Source organism: Bos javanicus, chromosome 4, assembly GCF_032452875.1.
Source record: "Bos javanicus breed banteng chromosome 4, ARS-OSU_banteng_1.0, whole genome shotgun sequence".
NCBI classification, from domain to species: Eukaryota; Metazoa; Chordata; class Mammalia; order Artiodactyla; family Bovidae; genus Bos; species Bos javanicus.
The window spans coordinates 54,124,194-54,142,128 of NC_083871.1; the positions used below are offsets into that span (position 1 = coordinate 54,124,194).

At 38.0% G+C, this 17,935-nt stretch overlaps 1 protein-coding gene across 2 annotated transcripts in view; it reads right to left on the bottom strand.

The window, feature by feature from the left end:
* MDFIC (MyoD family inhibitor domain containing) overlaps window positions 1-17,935 on the bottom strand; it is a 98,522-nt gene that overhangs the window by 17,509 nt on the left and 63,078 nt on the right. The window lies entirely within an intron of this gene.

Below are 17,935 nucleotides of genomic sequence, written 5' to 3' on the forward strand. Positions count from 1 at the left end.
GGACACACAGGCCTCACACAGGCAGGATGAGCCTCACTTGAGAAGGCCCAGGGTGTGCTCCCAGGCCCTGGCAGAGAAGCCAGGCCCCAACCAAAGAGGCTCAGCAGTCTAACAGACACTGCAGGCAAGATGAAGGGGAACAAGCCGAGCAAAACGTTAGGGCAAAATGAGACACCAAAGCACATGTCAAAGCTGTGCACAGGAGGTAAATCCTGTTATTTATGGAATTAATTTGTGAATCAATGATGGCATTGTTCCTCTTCCCACATCGTGTGCTCTCTCCACCCATGTTCTCTCTCAATATCATCCGATTTTCTCTTTTTTTAAGACACCAACACAAGTCAAAGATGAACAGGGCAGCAGAACACTGAAATTATAAGGTATAAATACTTCTACCTTAATTTAGTATACAAACAACTCCAGAGCCAAGAAAAATCTATGATCACATTGTTTGCAATACTCTTTAATCGACAAGAGTAGATAAGCCTGGTTTTCTAATTAAAAAAAAAAATCTGTAGCCTTTTTGTAATACTTTAAATTGTGCAAAAGAATATAAAAATTCTCTTTTCAGTACTTGGTTGCTTCCTAATCCTCTGCACCTCATCAAGGCCACTCCCCAGTTGAGGTTTTCCTGCACCACAGCGCATTCCTACTATGACAGTTCAGGCAGTAAATGCCAGAACTACCAAAAGAAATGCTCTAAGTGCCTGTGGTGGTTGTTGCTGTTTGAATGTTTGGTTTTGAGTAGGCTTCTAGCTACAGGAAATGACCTTCTTGGGGGCATAAAAGCAAAGATGTTTCATTTTATAATTACTTTGCTATCTTCAAGAGTAGCACAGCTAAGCATCATCCTGTTTATTAGGATTTGGAAAATTAAAGCCTGTTTTCCAGTCAGTTAAGACAGACTTCAGAGAAGGCAATGGCACCCCACTCCAGTACTCTTGCCTGGAAAATCCCATAGGCTGCAGTCCATGGAGTTGCTAAGAGTCGGACACAACTGAGCAACTTCACTTTGACTTTTCACTTTCATGCATTGGAGAAGGAAATGGCAACCCACTCCAGTGTTCTTGCCTGGAGAATCCCAGGGACAGGGTAGCCTGGTGGGCTGCTGTCAACGGGGTCACAGAGAGTCGGACACGACTGAAGCGACTTAGCAAGACAGACTTAACTGTCACTATTAGGTTCTGTTACCTGACCTTGAACAAGTATTTCACTCAGTGTCCATATGCAAACAAACAGTGAGGCGGGAGTGATCTCCAAATTCTTTTCAAGCACTAAGTTTCTATGATTATATAATGTACAATTATCTATAGACAATAGATTCCAAAGTCTAGCTCAGGGTCTTTTCTTGGCCTGGAGCAAAGGCACTGCTAGGCTTAACACAAAGCAGTGTTAAGCAGAGCATTCAAAGTTAAGCAGTCAAAGCAGAGCAGAAAGTTAACTGATGCTGAATACAAGTTGAGTCTAAGTTGGGCTAAGTCCCAGGGGCAGATGGTCAGAGGGCATGTTAGGTGAAGAGAAAGCAAAGGTGGATCCAGGTAGTGGGGAGGCTATGTAAAGAAACAGAGGCAAGAATATGATAGTTTCAGAGATAAGAGTCGCTGTCTATTGTTGGAGCAGGAAAACCAGGTAGAAAGCTTAAATTTTCCATTTCAGAAATGGAGAGGCAGGGACAGCATCAGTGGTAGTAATATGGTGTCAGTGGGGTCAAGCAGGATGACTGTGAAGAATAAGAAGGTGAGATTAGAAGGCGTTGATAAGACCCTAGACAAGAAGAAAAGTCAAGTGTGACTTCCTGGCTCTGGAGCCATTTACTGAGGAAAAAACAGAGGTAGTTTGCTTCTGAGAACACTCAAAGGGAGATGCCCAAGAGGTGGCTTGAAACACTGATCTAGAGCTTGGGAGATGGTAAGAGCTGGAGGCTGTGATTCTTAAGAGTGAATAAAATCAAGTTGCCCAGGGAGAACGTCCAGAATGAAAAGAGAAGAGATGTAGAGATGTGAGGGAACGAGAGCGTTTAAGGAAAGGACTGAGTAAGGTGAGTAGCAGAGGAGACTGACAAGAGAGTAGAAACACAGCCGGACTCTTCTTCCCATGCAGAGTGAGGGAAAGTTTCAGAGAACTTTGTTGAAAGAGTAGCAACAAAATGAGACAGTTGCTGTGGAAGGTGGGAGAGGCTGGCTCTGCAGTTTGCTGCTGTATTCAGATACCTGAGGCAATGTGCGAATCAAGGTGAGATCCAAGACACACCGGGTATTTACAGCAGCTTTATGGATATCAAGGCTTTGTGAGTACTACTCAGCTCCTTGGTACAGAGAGAAGGTAAAATGACAGACAATCTAGACTTGGGGTTCTGAAAGGCAAGTATGAGAGAATAACAGAGTCTGAAGTTAGGAGATTTGTCAAGAGATCCAAATATAAATAAATATACATATTCCAAGTATATATAAATAGAATATATTTAAATATTTTATATTTACATTGTATAATATAGTATTACATTAAATATACGTCTGTATTTAATATATATAATTATATTTTATATAAAATACTAGTATATATATTAAATATCATTGCATATATACTCATATATATAATTATAAAATGGTCAACTGGGGTTCAAGAACAAGTATGTTCATATTTATTTCTAACTATATTACAAAGTAACAACAGTAATCAAAGGCACTAGGTTAAAGGGTAAAATAGGACGGCTGTACAGAATTCAGTCCACAAGCCTGGGAACATGACAGACCTGTTGACTTGAAGCTCATTTGCACGCCCTGAGACAAAGCTTCCTTTTGGTTTTCCTTCTCCTTTCACTCTACTCTATAGAATGCATAGAGTAAGCCACCTCCTATGGTAGATAGTTACTACAGATGTTGAAAAGTTCTTTCTACAGTAACTACTCTTCTGTCATTCCAAATGCAATTTCTGCATTCCTCACCGAACATAATTATTAAGAAAAAATAAACTTAACTTCTAGTGTCAAATTTAAATATGTGATGTATAGGGATGTTATTCCCCAAGAGAGTCTGGTTTCTCCAATTTGATTTCCCAAGAGAAGTCAGAGTAGAAATTTAAGCAGGTTTAATATGTCATAGGATATAAGTCCATTTTGCTCTTTTCTTTCAATTATCTGCACATCTCCCCCAAACTCTTGGATTTCTCAGTCTTTAGGAGACAACTACTATTTATTTGTATGAATTTTCCCCTTCAAAATAGGAACTTTGATTAGTTTCCCTGAGCAAACTGTTTATTAATTATTCTTTTATTTTCTTCTAATTGGTTCCTATATCCATTTGATAGATGTCTACCACCTTCCATTTTCCCTTCAGTCAAGTGTACAAGTAGTAGGGAAGACCTTACATGTTATCAAGAACCTGTGCTGGGAGGGGGGGCCTGAGGCCACACTATGCTACCTATCAATTAAAATCCTTTCCGAAGATTAATCTGAAACACATTGTCCACCAGATTGTTGACTTTGATTCTTTCATCTGTTTTCTCCCATACCTATTTATGGAGCATTACATTAAGATCACTAAAACGGTGGCAGAAAAAAACCACAGAGTTAATTTTCTCCATGCCCTGGTATTGCTGACAATGCCTTGGTAAAAGAATATCACTAAAATACAAAGACAACTACAAACAACAGTTACTTAAGAATTTAGTATTTAATATGATTTTTAAAGTAGAAATTTGGATATATCTTAATATGAGTAAAAATTAAAAAGTTATTTACAAAAATGTGTTCTCTGTCTTACACAACATGCACACAGAAATGTAAGTATACAAAACAAGTATGTTACTTGTAGTATAAAAAGGAAATTTATACTACAAAGAATGCTTAGGATGCAAAGGGCACTAGGGCAGGGATTCTTATTTATTTGCAATGTCATGGACACAAAATAATATTTTTAAATGTGTAAAATGAAATACGATGATTTCAATGGAAACCAGTTATGTTGAAACAGTTATTATAATTCAGCTTTTAATATTATAAGTACTTCTTTTTTAACATATTAAAAACAAGACCTAGAGATGATCTGATAAGTACTAGGATTTTAAAGTAATGATTAACATAACTAATACTTCATGATTTCTGTAATAACCATAAACTTGTTTATTGCTTTCATCTATAATTAAGTAACATTTAGAATTTCCTTCAAAGTTTAAAGGTTACTGACATTAAGGTTACCCACCCCACCGGCCCCCCATCAACACCATGGGTTCTTCCCAAAGCTAAAAACTTATGAACTGGAGGATCATAAACACAGTTTTCAAATAGCTTCCTTGTGTATTCAACTGAAACTTTCTATAAAAAAAAAATTTTCATCTTACAAGTTTTTTTCAGAAATATGGGAACTTTATACCATGAGCTCCTCTCTATCCTATTTCATACTATACTAGTTGAGGTTTATACAAATTAAATATAAAAGGTCCTCAAAACTATGATAGTTAAACAGTATATGTAAGTATTAAAAATTACTGAGAAAACTTCTAAGAGAAACTAGTATTTCAGTGTTACCTCAATTAGTTTTAAGATTCAGGCAGTGTCATTTAAGAATGCAATTTAAAAAATCAAATAGCACTGTAACTATATACTCTGAAAGAAATCAACTGAACGAATCTAATTCAACCTAGAAAAAAAACTGTTGTTAAGCCTTGGGTTTTAAGAGAATTTTAGAGTCATATCTTGCAAACATACAAACTAAGAGGCTTCCCTGGTGGCTTAGAGGTTAAAGCGTCTGCCTCCACTGCGGGAGATCCGGGTTTGATCCCTGGGTCGGGAAGATCCCCTAGAGAAGGAAATGGTAACCCACTCCAGTATTGTTGCCTGGAGAATCCCATGGACGGAGAAGCCTGGTAGGCTACGGTCCATGGGGTCGCAAAGAGTTGGATACAACTGAGTGACTTCACAGAAGAATAAAACTATCTGAAAAGAGTATTAAAGTATTATTATTCAAAATGTCATGAATCACTGCCATTTGAGTTCCTCTAAACTGCAATAAATTGTTGAATGAAATCATGCAAAGGGAATAAAATGAGTCAGGAGGGAAAGAAAGAAAAAGAAATAAGACAGCAGGGTGTTGAAAGATCAACAGACAGGTGGACAGAGGTATAGAACATATGCTTTGGAGAAATAACCAAAATGAGACAATCAAAATTCTGGACTTGCAAACCAGATCTTTAAAGATGAAGCATCTCTGATGAGTGCACAAAACAGACATACTTCTAGACATGCTCCTGTTCCTTAAGACTCCTTTTTCAAAAATTCTTTGTTCAAAATTAATTTCCCTCCAATATTACAATTCTCGATTCATAAACATTTGAGTGTCTATTTAGCTAATAAAACACTAGATCTTCCAAGTGTAGAGGGAGTATGGTGGGGCACACACCCAAAGGAAGCAATTGAAGAAAAAAACCTAGTAACAAAACACTAGGAAAAAAAAAATTATAACAGCACCAAAGAGAACAATAAGCTACAGTATCTGTAGATAATACTATAAAATATACTATTATCAAAATAGTTTTAAAGACAAAGGAATGTGAACAATCTATTTAGCCTTAAATTTTTGAATTTTCTCTTCTAGATTGTCAATAGGTGGACTACATGGCATGAATTGAGATACAAATTATCCACCAGTATTTTCTTCAGTTCGTCAGAGGAGGTAAATAATTATATTCTATCCTCAAAAAATGGAACTAATTTTTTAAAAGGTGAAAAATACTTTTTGTTAAGGTGGTAAAACTTAGGCTAATGTGAAACACAAAAATAAGAACAATGTTTTGATTTATCATGAGCATCTAAGATAAAAGTTTTATACTGTAGTCACCTGAAATATTTGAAGGCAAATTAATATCATATTTTTCTTGTGTATATACTTCACAAACTACAAGACTCATGAGTCATCAACCAGTTTTCGTCAGAAGATTCCAAACATCCTGCACATTCTGTATCTCTTTCCAAAAATTTCTTCCTTTGAGAACTGTAGTATTATGCAGTGTCTAGTGCTATTATTGTAACTATGAGATAATTTTTTCAAAGTTCTTCTAAAATGAATGGAAACTTCTAGCATATTTTACATCATTACAAATGATGAAACAGTTTTAGATGGAAGGTTTGAAAAACTGTAAATCTACCATGTCAAATCCTACTGGTCATTTGAAAGATCACCAGTTAAATAAATAGCAAGTGCTTAGTGTATGAACCTACCAAAGAAGGCAGTGTGAAAGATAATCTCAAAATATGGCTGGCCACTTTCTGGTAATGATCTAAAATCTGAGCAGGATGATGAGATATAGATACAGATATCAATAACTACAGATGGGCTGCCTTCTAATAGATCTCTTCTGCTTCAGCTACTCAAGGACATCCTTGTCCTGCAACATCCACCAGCTACTTCTCTACCAGCTCATTACCAAGAAAATTCAATGTACCCCATCTCTAAAAATATTTTTTTAGCTCACAGCCTTTTTACTATTCTCTTTTATGAACACCCCTTGAAGAGAGTAGCCTAGCTGTGCCATATTTAATTTTCTCTACCACTTCAGTGAGACTTTTGTTCCCATCCCACACCAAAAGTATGAAGGTCACCAATAATCACAGGACGATGTCAATGGTCACTTATTCATCTCACTGGCCTTCTCAGTTGCTATTTGACACATGACCACTCCCTCCAACTTGAAACACAGTCTTTATTGTTTCCTCCTCCATCATTGACTACTCATCCCATTTTTTTTCATAGTGTCTGTTCATTTTCTGACTTATTGAACAGGTCTAGAGCTCAGTTCTTGCATCGCTAATCGACTTTGCTTCCTGGGCAGTAGTTCTTAACCCTGATGCACGTTAGAGTCTTGTGGAGAACTATAGCAGTGGTCACTAATCTTTTTGGCACCAGAGACCAGTTTCGTGGAGGACAGTTTTTCCATGGACTGGTCTGTGTGTGGGGAGGTGGTTTTAGGATGATTCCAGCACGATACATTTATTGTGTGCTTTATTTCTGTTATTATTACATCATTTCCACCTCAGATTATTAGGCATTAGATCCTGGAGGTTGGGGACCCCTGTTCTAAAGGATGCTGAGGCCTTGGTCCCACTCCACTTGAGTTAGGTTCTCTGGGGTCTGTGCCCAGAGAGATATTTCACATTGTACTCCCTTTGTCCAGAAGGTCTTACTTCAGATACCCAGGTGCTGGGATTGAGAACCACAATCCCAGGAGATCCCATCCACTGAACATTCTGTACTTTGATGACTCACAAAACATCTCAGAGTGTAGATCTTTCCTCTCACCTTCAAACTCCTCTACCCAACTGCTTATTTCACTGTCCCACTTGGAAAGAAAATGGGCATCTCAAATTGTTCAAAACCAAACCCTGTTCTTCCCACCTCTATTAATGGTAACTCCATACATTCAACTGCTCGGACCAAATAACCTAGAGTCATCCTTAACCCTCGTCTTTCTCTCACACTGAAATATCACCCTTCAATAAATCTTACTCTGCCTTCAAAATACATCCATATACAACACTATCTCACTATTACCACTCTGATCCAACCCTGTCATCTCTCAGCTGAGTTACTGCAAGAGTCCCACAGCAGGCCCCCAGGCCCTCCTTTGGCCACTGTGTACCTACAGTCTACACTCAGCACGACAGACAGGTGATGCTTAAAAATGGTGAGTCAGATCATGTCCATCATCTGCTCAAACCCTGTCACTGGCTTCCTACCTCACTCAAACCAAAATCAAAATCCTTAAAATGGTTCATTAGGTCCCTCCATAATCTATGCCCTGCTTTACTGTTTAGTTCTTAAAGATATTTCATTTTAGAATAAGACATCTGAAGGTATCTGGGGTCTTTTGTTACCTTCTGGAATAATAAGAGACCTAACAGGTGTTTGTTACCACCTTAGAAACCTGCAAATCCTAACTGTTGTTAGATTCTGAAAAAAGCCCACAAACCAAAGTGATCACTGTGTAAGAGACAATCACAATTAATTTATAGAAGTTGGAATTTTGATTTTAACTTTTAGAGCTTTTGCTTGTGATAGGAATTCAGTGAAGAGTAGACCACATTAAGGTCCGCCCTGGTGGGTCAATCAGTAAAGAATCTGCCTGCAATACAGAAGACCCAGGTTCAATCCCTCTTTGGGAGGATCCCCTGGAGAAGGAAATGGCAACCCACTCCAGTATTCTTGCCTGGGAAATCCCATGGACAGAGGAGCCTGGGGGAGGGGGGCGGGGTACAGTCCTTGGGGTCACAAAGAGCCTGACGTGACTTATAGCAACTAAATCACCACCACCAGACCACATTAAAACACAAATTTACTTTAAATACATTTTAAAGTTAAGCTACTGGATTCTGCAGTAATTTCTTTACTCATCTTTCCCACACTTTTCTTCTCTTTAGCTGTGTGTTTACTTGTTTGGGCTCCCCTGATAGCTCAGTTGGGAAAGAATCTACCTGCATTGCAGGAGACCTGGGTTCGATCCCTGGGTTGGGAAGATCCCCTGGAGAAGGGAAAGGCTACCCACTCCAGTATTCTGGCCTAGAGAATTCCACGGACTGTATAGACCACGGGGTTGCAAACAAGTCAGATATGACTGGGCGACTTTCACTCACTTGTTTATGTTCTGTCTTATTTCCTGTCCTATACTATGTGTAAAAGTTACAATTAAATTCAATTAAGGGCCTTATCAATCTAAATTATAAGAAGCTATTGAATTTGGAACTCAGATTCATAAATGTCTGCTGGGTCAGTGTCTTCCATTCAAATGCAATTAATACTTTTGGAATGAAGGAGGAGTGGGGACTTGAGTTAGATGCTTTTTGAGTAACTTTTAGGGGATAACTTGGTATGAAAGTGAAAGAAAGTGAAGTCGCTCAGTCGTGTCTGACTCTTTGCAACCCCATGGACTGTAGCCTCTGTAGCCATCTAACCAGGGTCCTCTGTCCATGGGATTTTCCAGGCAAGAATACTGGAGTGGGTTGCCATTTCCTTTTCCAGGGGATCTTCCCAATCCAGGGATTGAACCTGGGTCTCCCACATTGTGGGCATATGCTTTACCATCTGAGCCACCAGGAAAGCCCAAATTGGTATGAAGACATGATTAGAAAGCAATTATCAATGATACTCCCATAAAGAGTGGAGTCACCTACATTAACAATTCAGTAAATGCTTCTCTGGTTGCTCAGTTCTCATGCATTGATAATGGATGTGTATTTACATAATCCGAACTCTAGATCTATAATGCAAACTCTAGATCTAAACACTAAATATCATTTATTTAAATGATATGCTGGCTTGTCAATAAAGTTATCATTATTACCTTCTTAAATCTTCAAACTTTCCCTCTCTCCTGGATCCTTTCCATCCAAATATAAACAGAAATCTTTTCCATCTTAAAACCTCTTTGGACATTGGCCTTTCTAGAGCTATTGTTATTAGTGTGTTTTATCACATTCCACAACCCGTATCATTCTGACTTCTCTACAAAAATGGCAAAAAAAAAAAAAAAGAAAAACAAAAATGGCTCTTAATTAGGTCACCAAATGACATCCACACGGTTAAATTCAATAGAATCATCTCAATTCTCATCCGACTGAGGTGTCACAATAGCTGGTGCAAGCTTCTCCCTTGACTCAAAGCATTTATTCCCTGGTATCCAGGACACCACCCTCTCCAGTTTCCTGTGGACTCCTCTTGGCCAGATCATCTTCCTCTTCTTTTTGCTTTCTGACCTCTCCCCTAGGCTATCTTATCAGTGCCATAGCCACACTCTGACATCACTTTTAGAGAAAAGTCTGAACTTTCTATGGCATTGTCTCCCCAGTGCTCAAGCTAAACCCACTCTCCCATTCCACCAAGCTGGCTGGCCTCCAGTGATCCCTGAGTCACTCAGTTTTCAGTCATCTGACCTTTGCTCTTAAATCTCTACTTAAGAAATCCCATCCAGATGCATGGTTTCAAATATCTCCTCTAAGAGAACTAATAGAAATTAGTGTGCTTGCTTTTAACTCCTTCTCTGAAGTTCCAGTTATATATTTCCAAATGTTCTTGGATTGTATGTCATTATTTGAAACTGAACAGGTCTACAATTCATCTCATGGTCAGCCTCAAACTATATTCAGCTATTCTTCATGATTTCCTAAATTTCAGTTCCCTTTCTGAACTAACTGAACTAGACAATGAATGACAATCCTGATTAAAATGCATTAATCTGACTGCTACTCTAGTTCTGGGCCAGGACTCCTCGATACAATCCTGAAACCCTAAAGAAAACCTTCACTGCCCACACACGGCATGACTCTTGAGGTTGAAAATGGACTGAAATCCAGGATAAGCCTGGCTGCTGCACTTAGCTGTTACTGTTTCACCTAATGAAAACATCATCTAAACTTACCATCAAAGAAAAAATTAAAACCCTGATACATTAATAGGGTTATTAGGTTATTCAGTTCTTCTGTCCACTTAGCCTATTATTCTTTCCACTAAGCTGGGTTTCTAAATAGCCTCTTCACTCAGCTACCCCACACCCCAGTGCTTCCCGGCCACTCTATCTGTATCTCCATTGTTTTATTTCCTCCTCACCCACCTCCTGTGTGAGTACTGCTGCTGCTGCTCAGGCGCTTCAGTCGTGTCCGACTCTGTGCGACCCCAGAGACGGCAGCCCACCCGGCTCTGGGATTCTCCAGGCAAGAACACTGGAGTGGGTTGCCATTTCCTTCTCCAATGCAGGAAAGTGAAAAGTGAAAGTGAAGTCGAGTCTGACTCCTAGCGACCCCATGGACTGCAGCCTACCAGGCTCCCCCATCCATGGGATTTTCCAGGCAGGAGTACTGGAGTGGGGTGCCATTGCTAAGCTAATTCAAATTCTTAGAGCAGTGGTCTAAGCTTGTGTACAAAACCAACCATAGGTGGAGTCCACACACAGTAGATAGCTGTCTATCTCTTCTTTCAGGTGTCAACTAGTATAAAAGAAGTTTTGAGGTGTTTCTGTTTCAAATCTCAAATTATATACTTTAGAACCTTGTAAAATCTTTGCCTTTCATTAAATGGATGGATATAACTTACTACAGATCATAGATTACAAAGTGCTTTTCCTAAACTCAAAAGGAAGTGTATTTAAATATTTACCTTCAGCCCTAAAGTAACACCACTTATAATTTGATAGATGATTTTTTAAAGAACAGTTGACTTAATATTTCAAGTAAATAAGCAATGATTTATATGTACAGAATAATTTATACTTTGACATAGTCAACGCTGATCATACCTGTTCTCCACACACACATTCACACACTCTTCTTTGTATTACCGTTTCAATTAGCTTGCTGGGTGAGAAAAGAAAATTATTAAAATCCTATTTTCCAATGGACTGGCAAATATTGCATCGGAAAGCAGAATTCTAAACCTTTCTCCCACACAATTATTCTGACATGGAATGGAAGGCACTGTGCCTGAGAAAACAAAACAAAACATCATCCTAGCACATTAAGTATTTTGAGGAACACAGCAATATATCTTGCCAAAGTCACAGAAAATTTGTTTCTGGAGGCTCAGATTATAATGTTATAGTCAGATCATGAAGTCCTATTATTATCCTTCCACTAAAGTACTAGTACTTCTCGAAGTTTTTTTTTTTTTTTTTGGCCTCTTTTAGCTCAAATATTTGCACTCCCTTCAATCGCCCCATTTCATCTCCCTTGAGGATTGCAGCGATTTCTGAGATATCAACTATGACGTCCGTGAAACGTTGAAGAGTAAGTGCCTGCGTTCTCCAATTTATGTCCCTTACTTGCTTCATCATTTACTAAATAGTTATGATAAGTCACATACCAGGCTCTGTGCTTGAAGCTAAAAGATGGATAAAACCAAGTCTTTGCCTTCAGTAAGATTACATTTTAGTGCAGAAAGAGTTAAACTCCAGTCTCATTTTGTATTTGGAAGACACTGTGGGGACCCAAAAGAAGAGTAATCAGCCCAAAATTGGGGCATCAGGAGATGATGCTTGAGTTCTGAAAAAAATATGGAGAGGTCATGAAGGCGAAGTAAGTTATAAGAAATATAAGGAAAAGTGGCAAAGTCAGTCAGCTATGTCGTTAAATGTGTGTGCTTGCAGTTGAAGGCACAATTTCAAGTGCAAGGAGAGAAGAGGAAGTGGTGAGGTCAAGGAAAGATATTTTTACCAGTGATTCTCAAGGAAGGAGGGGGTGGAACCTATTTGAATCACCTAGTGGGCTTTTCAAACTGACCTGCTCAATTGTGTACATCTCCTTTGAAGCCTGTGTGCCCCACCCAGACTGCCTCCCAGAGTCATGGCTGTCCTCCTCCTACTCATGATCTGATGCAGGGGGAGATACACTGCAAAGGGGAGAAAGAAAAATCTAAACACAAGACAGAGAAAAGTCATAAAGGTAAGAAGTCAAGAGGCTAGTTTAAAGACAAGCAGAGGGTACCAGTAAAATGGGAGAGGACTGGGCTGAAGTCCATCCATGTATGTCCAAAGCTTTCCTGAAGAACTTCTTAGCATCCCCAATTCACCAAGTCTATAACTAATTCCTCATTTTATCTATGGTAATAGTTCATTACTAAAATACAAAAAGATCATAAAGATGATCAGAGTACAGATGCTTACTATATAGCAGTATTCTGGGTTTACATAATTGCAACTATGGAATTTCTGTATCATGGAGAGAAAAGAAATATAATGTTTCAAAAAAATATGCAATGGGCATAAAATGATACCCTTTAGAGAAATCATAAGTATCTGGCTACATTAGCACAACAGGGCTTCCCAGGCTGCCTATGGACTGATCCCTTCCAGTCTCACCTCTCCTAATTTGACTCCTCAGCAGCAAAGTACTTGATGGTTCTCTGAACAAAACACCTTATTTCACAGGCCCCCTTCAGTCTTTTTGAATGCCTCTTTCAACTCCCTTTCCTTCTGTTAACCTTCAGGTCTCCATCCAGGCATTACCTTGTCTAGAAAGCTGACACTGCTGACCCTTCCTTCCCTGTGTGCTCCTTCATGACAATGATGATAACAGCATCCAAGTACTTCATCCAGGCCAGGCTCTGTTATAACTCAAACTGAATGCAATATCAACTCAAACACTCTTCCAACCATCCTATGATATAGGTGACTAATTATATCCCTATTTTATAGTAAGCCACTGAGGTACAAAGAGGTTAAGTGACCTACTCAAGGACACATCATGGGCCACTAGTAAAGCCAATGTTTGAACTGAGCAGACTGGCTCTAGAGTTTGTGCTCTGACCACTAGGCTATGTGGCCTCTCTGATTTAAAACAAGACTGATCCTCAGTACTGCCATGCATATGATGCTCCTGACTCTTGTTCAACAGTTATACTCAATGAACTGCTGGGACTAGATATGCAATTTCTCTGTAAGTACTTAATCTATGTTTCAGGATGAAAGTGAAAAGTGTTCGTCACATCCAACTCTTTGTAACCCTATGGACAGTAGCCTGCCAGGCTCCTTTGTCTGTGGTATTTTCCAGGCAACGTACTGGAGTGGGTTGCCATGTCCTTCTCCAGGGGAATCTTCCCAAACCAGGGATTGAACCTGGGTTTCCTACACTGAAGGCAGATTTCTCTCTCTTTTTTTTTAACCATTTGAGCCACAAGAGAAGCCCACTATGAAATATGTTAAATAGCAAATATCACTAAAAAGTATAAAATCTCCTCAAAGTATCTTTGTTGAAACTTAGTTTTTACAAAATCATAAGAGCATCATTGGCACACATGTGTTAGGATTTACTATTCCTATAAGGAAAAAATCATATTAGAGTCTAATGAAAGCTCTTAGCAATTTGGATATTATATGATACTAAATTATACTATAATTATTTCAAAGGTCAAGAATCTTAAACATGTCTTAAAAAATCTCTACCTGGGTGATGCAATCAAGAAATTGAAGTAATGTATGTATGAATATTTAATTATACAAACAAGTAGGAATCTACTAATTTAATAATATTCAAATAAAATATACAGTATTTCCCCACATGGGTATTTTTTTTTCCTCTATTGCATAAAAGGAACTTTTTAAAAGAACATATTTTAAATGAGTATGAGCACATATTTTACTTTCCAGTGCTAATTTCATGGAGGTGGTTTGGAATAAAACATTGCATCACTTATTAACAATGAAGCTATTGTACTGGGCATGACTGTAAATTTAAGAAAAACATTTCGACTCAGACCCAGTCAAGCTTCTTCAGGAACTTACAGTCTAGCAGGGAAGGAAAATGGACACAGAACATAGGTATGAAAATTGCTTTTAAAATTTTAGTTGGAAGAGTTTAAAGAAGGCAAATGTATACTAATCACAAGATCCTTGCCTGACCCACAGCTGGGATGATATCAACATCCCATGTGATGCTGGAAAGGCCAGTAAATTACCTTTCTTCAGAGAACTTTAAGGCAACCTAACACAGTGGTGTCGAGGCTAGACCATGGAGCCAGAATGATCTAGGTGTGAATCTCATTTCTCTCATGCACTAATTGAGTTTGGTGCATTCACTTAGTGTCCTCATTTATAACTAGATAATTACATACAGTTCATAGAATTACAGTGCTGTTGGGAGGATTAAATGACTTCATGTGCATGAAGCAGGTAGAAAAGTTACGTAGATTAGAATAATCTATGGTACAAATCTTCGTAACTGAATCAACATAGCTTAAAAAGAGAACTCTGATGGAACCCATGTCTATTTGTCCTGAAGCCTTAAATAATCCACATTAAAGACATATGAAAAGATGTCACCAACTCACTGATGCAATTGTGAGGCTGAGTCAATCCTTACCTCTGTATAAGCAATGGGCTCACATCATAGCAGTGTTTCCCAAACTGTCGTCAAAGCAGCCCTTAATGAAACACTATGAAATAGCTATACATTTAATTTCATCATCTGAACCAGAAAAATGCCTCTCTGGTTATCACTGTTGTTTATGTGCAATACAAAAATCATAACCACAAACACTGTTTATCCAGAAAAAAAACAGATTGCCAGACCAGGCAAGGTTAAGTATTTTTGTGGTTTTCAGCAAATACCATTTTGCTACTTGTTTGCTCATTTTGCTGTAAGAATAGGCACTAACAATGTAAACTTAAAATTTTTTTTTAAATTTCTATCCATTTTTAATAGTATCACAAATCAGGCCTCTTCAAGACCTACTGTTCTCACATATAGGCCTCCAGAAATCCAAATGCTGTCACTGTTTAAAGAAACTCTTTACAGTAGCCCAGACTTGGAAGCAACCTCAGTGTCTATTGACAGATGAATGGATAAAGATGATGCTGTACATATATACAAAGGACTATTACTCAACAATAAAAAATAAATAATGCTATAAAAAGAATGAAATTATGGTATTCACAGAAACATAAATGGACCTAGAGATTCTCATACTATGTGAAGTCAGTCAGAAAGACAAATATCATGATACTGTTTATTATGTGGAAGCTCAGAAAATGATAGAAATTAACTTTATTTACAGAATAGAAATAGACTCACAGACTTTGAAAACAAACTTATGAACGTGGAAAGGAGGTGGGGGAAGGATAAATTAGGAAATCGGGATTAACATATGCACACTATATAAAAACAGGTAAATAGCACACAGAACTATACTCAATATCTTACAATATCCTATAATAGATAAAAATGTAAAAAAGAATATGTATATGTTTAAATGAATCTCTTTGCTATACACCTGAAACTAACACAACCCTGTAAATCAATTATATGTCAATATACTGAACTAAATTTTTTAAATTAAAAAAAATTTCTGCCATTGTTTTATTCCACAGACATTAGATTTCTGCTTACCATGATTCACATATTTTATACACCAAAAGACCTGCTCTGAGAACAAAGCAGCTCTGCTATAAAGCAAGCACCACAGAATCTTGGAACTGAAACTAACTTCTTTTTCAGTTTCTAACCAAAGCATTTTCTTTAAAAAAAAAAAAAGAAAAGTCCCAGAGAACAAACTTACCTTTAAAACTGAAGGCCAGAAGAAACAACAAAATTTGAAGGTATAACCTTAAATAGCAGCAAAAAGCAGGACAATGTCTATCTTTGAGAAAATATGAAATAGGACAATGGAATTTTCATCTTAATTCAAGCAATCACAAAGAAAGGTACTATCAGGTTAAATTGTATAGCAAAGCAGTGAAATAAGTGGGCAGGACATAGTAAAATATACTTAGACAATTCCATTGGTGTTTGCTGTTCCTCATTCCCCTAATCCAATATGGAACAGATTTTGTGATAAGAGAAGGATTACAAGGAACTTCCCTTATCCACACCTTTATCCACCCTTATCCACAGCAGCCATAAGGATGGGTGGGTGAGGGGGGAAGAGGAACATGAGAGGGGAAAAGCAGGAAGAGAGAGGGAGGGAGGGCAGAATTTTACTTCATTTATGTACTATTCCCTGGAGAAGGAAATGGCAACCCACTCTTGCCTGGAAAACCCCATGGATGGAGGAGCCTGGGAGGCTGCAGTCCATGGGGTCACAAAGAGCTGGACATGACTGAGCGACTTCACTTCACTTCACTATGTACTATTGGTTTTCCTCTTCCTTCATATGTTAGTTACAAAGCTGCATTCTTCCATTAGAAATAAATTCAGAGATGGTATTAAAAAATAGGCAAAAATATGTAAAACTCCATAAGCTATTTCAAGTTGGACTGCCATGCAAATATTACCATTCTTTAAAATCAGTAAATATCAGAAGGAAAATTAGAGGTTAGGAGCACAATAGGAAAAGTCAAATGTATAAAACAAGTAGATTTCAATTGCATTCAATTATTTCACCCAATCACCTAGAAGCAAAGATCCTCTAAAGAAAATTGCATTGCCTTCCCAACTCCTTAGAGAGCCAGTTTAGTTAACAGCCTACCTATGCTTCAGAGATGACCATGCAGCTTACATGTCAAACTCATTTTAAAGTGTCAATCATGTCCTTTTCAATCTAATTAGTTTGGAAAGTAGTGTCACTGACCTGGAACTATGCAGACCATTTATTATCATATCATTTGATCAACCTAACACTTTACCTCAGTTGAGTTTGAGACACCTGTAGCCAAAATGTAATATCCTTTCTCCCACTCATGACTAGTAACTCTCGATACAATTTCCTATTTACAACTCAATTTATCTCGATGAATAAGCATGGCCAACTTCACAGAAGCATCCCCAGAATTTCCTTTATTTAAAATTTCATGATAATTTAAATAGAAAAGTAAATAAGGAAAATATTTGTATTATATATATGTAAAATATATATATACACACACACACGTGTGTGTGTGTGTGTGTGTATAAGATTTGAGTTTTTGATACCAATGAACTGCTAAAAGGAGAAGAGAAAGAGCAGAGGAACATGCATATATGCTGAGAGAAATTTGGGACCTTGAACTTGAGGGAAAGTGACTTTTTAACATAAATTCACAAGTCATTTTTATAAAAGGAGTTTGTAGGTTATAAACCCAATGCCATCAGATGGGCTTGTGTTATAATAAAGGAAAACTTTTCCTGCTTCATAGTATTTCATTAATGAGGTAATTGCTAATTCTTGAGAGGTCAGAGAACACTGCCCAGTGCCTCTAAGGGAGGATCTAGAAGCCAGACCACCATGAGCTTGGAACAAGGCAGAGCTGGGCGAGGGGCGCTGCCTTTGACAGCACTGGTAACTGGAAGATGCTAGCCAGTCAAGCAAGAGTTCACCTAGCCCTTTCTCTGTCAAGAGCATGAAAATTACCAAATTTTTGCTTTAGTTTTGCCTATTTAAAAACTGAAAAATACAAGCAGGTATCTCAGAATCAGAGATTTACATACTGAATCAGGGACTGAAAAAATACATACAATCATATTCCACCAAAACATGGTATTCATATT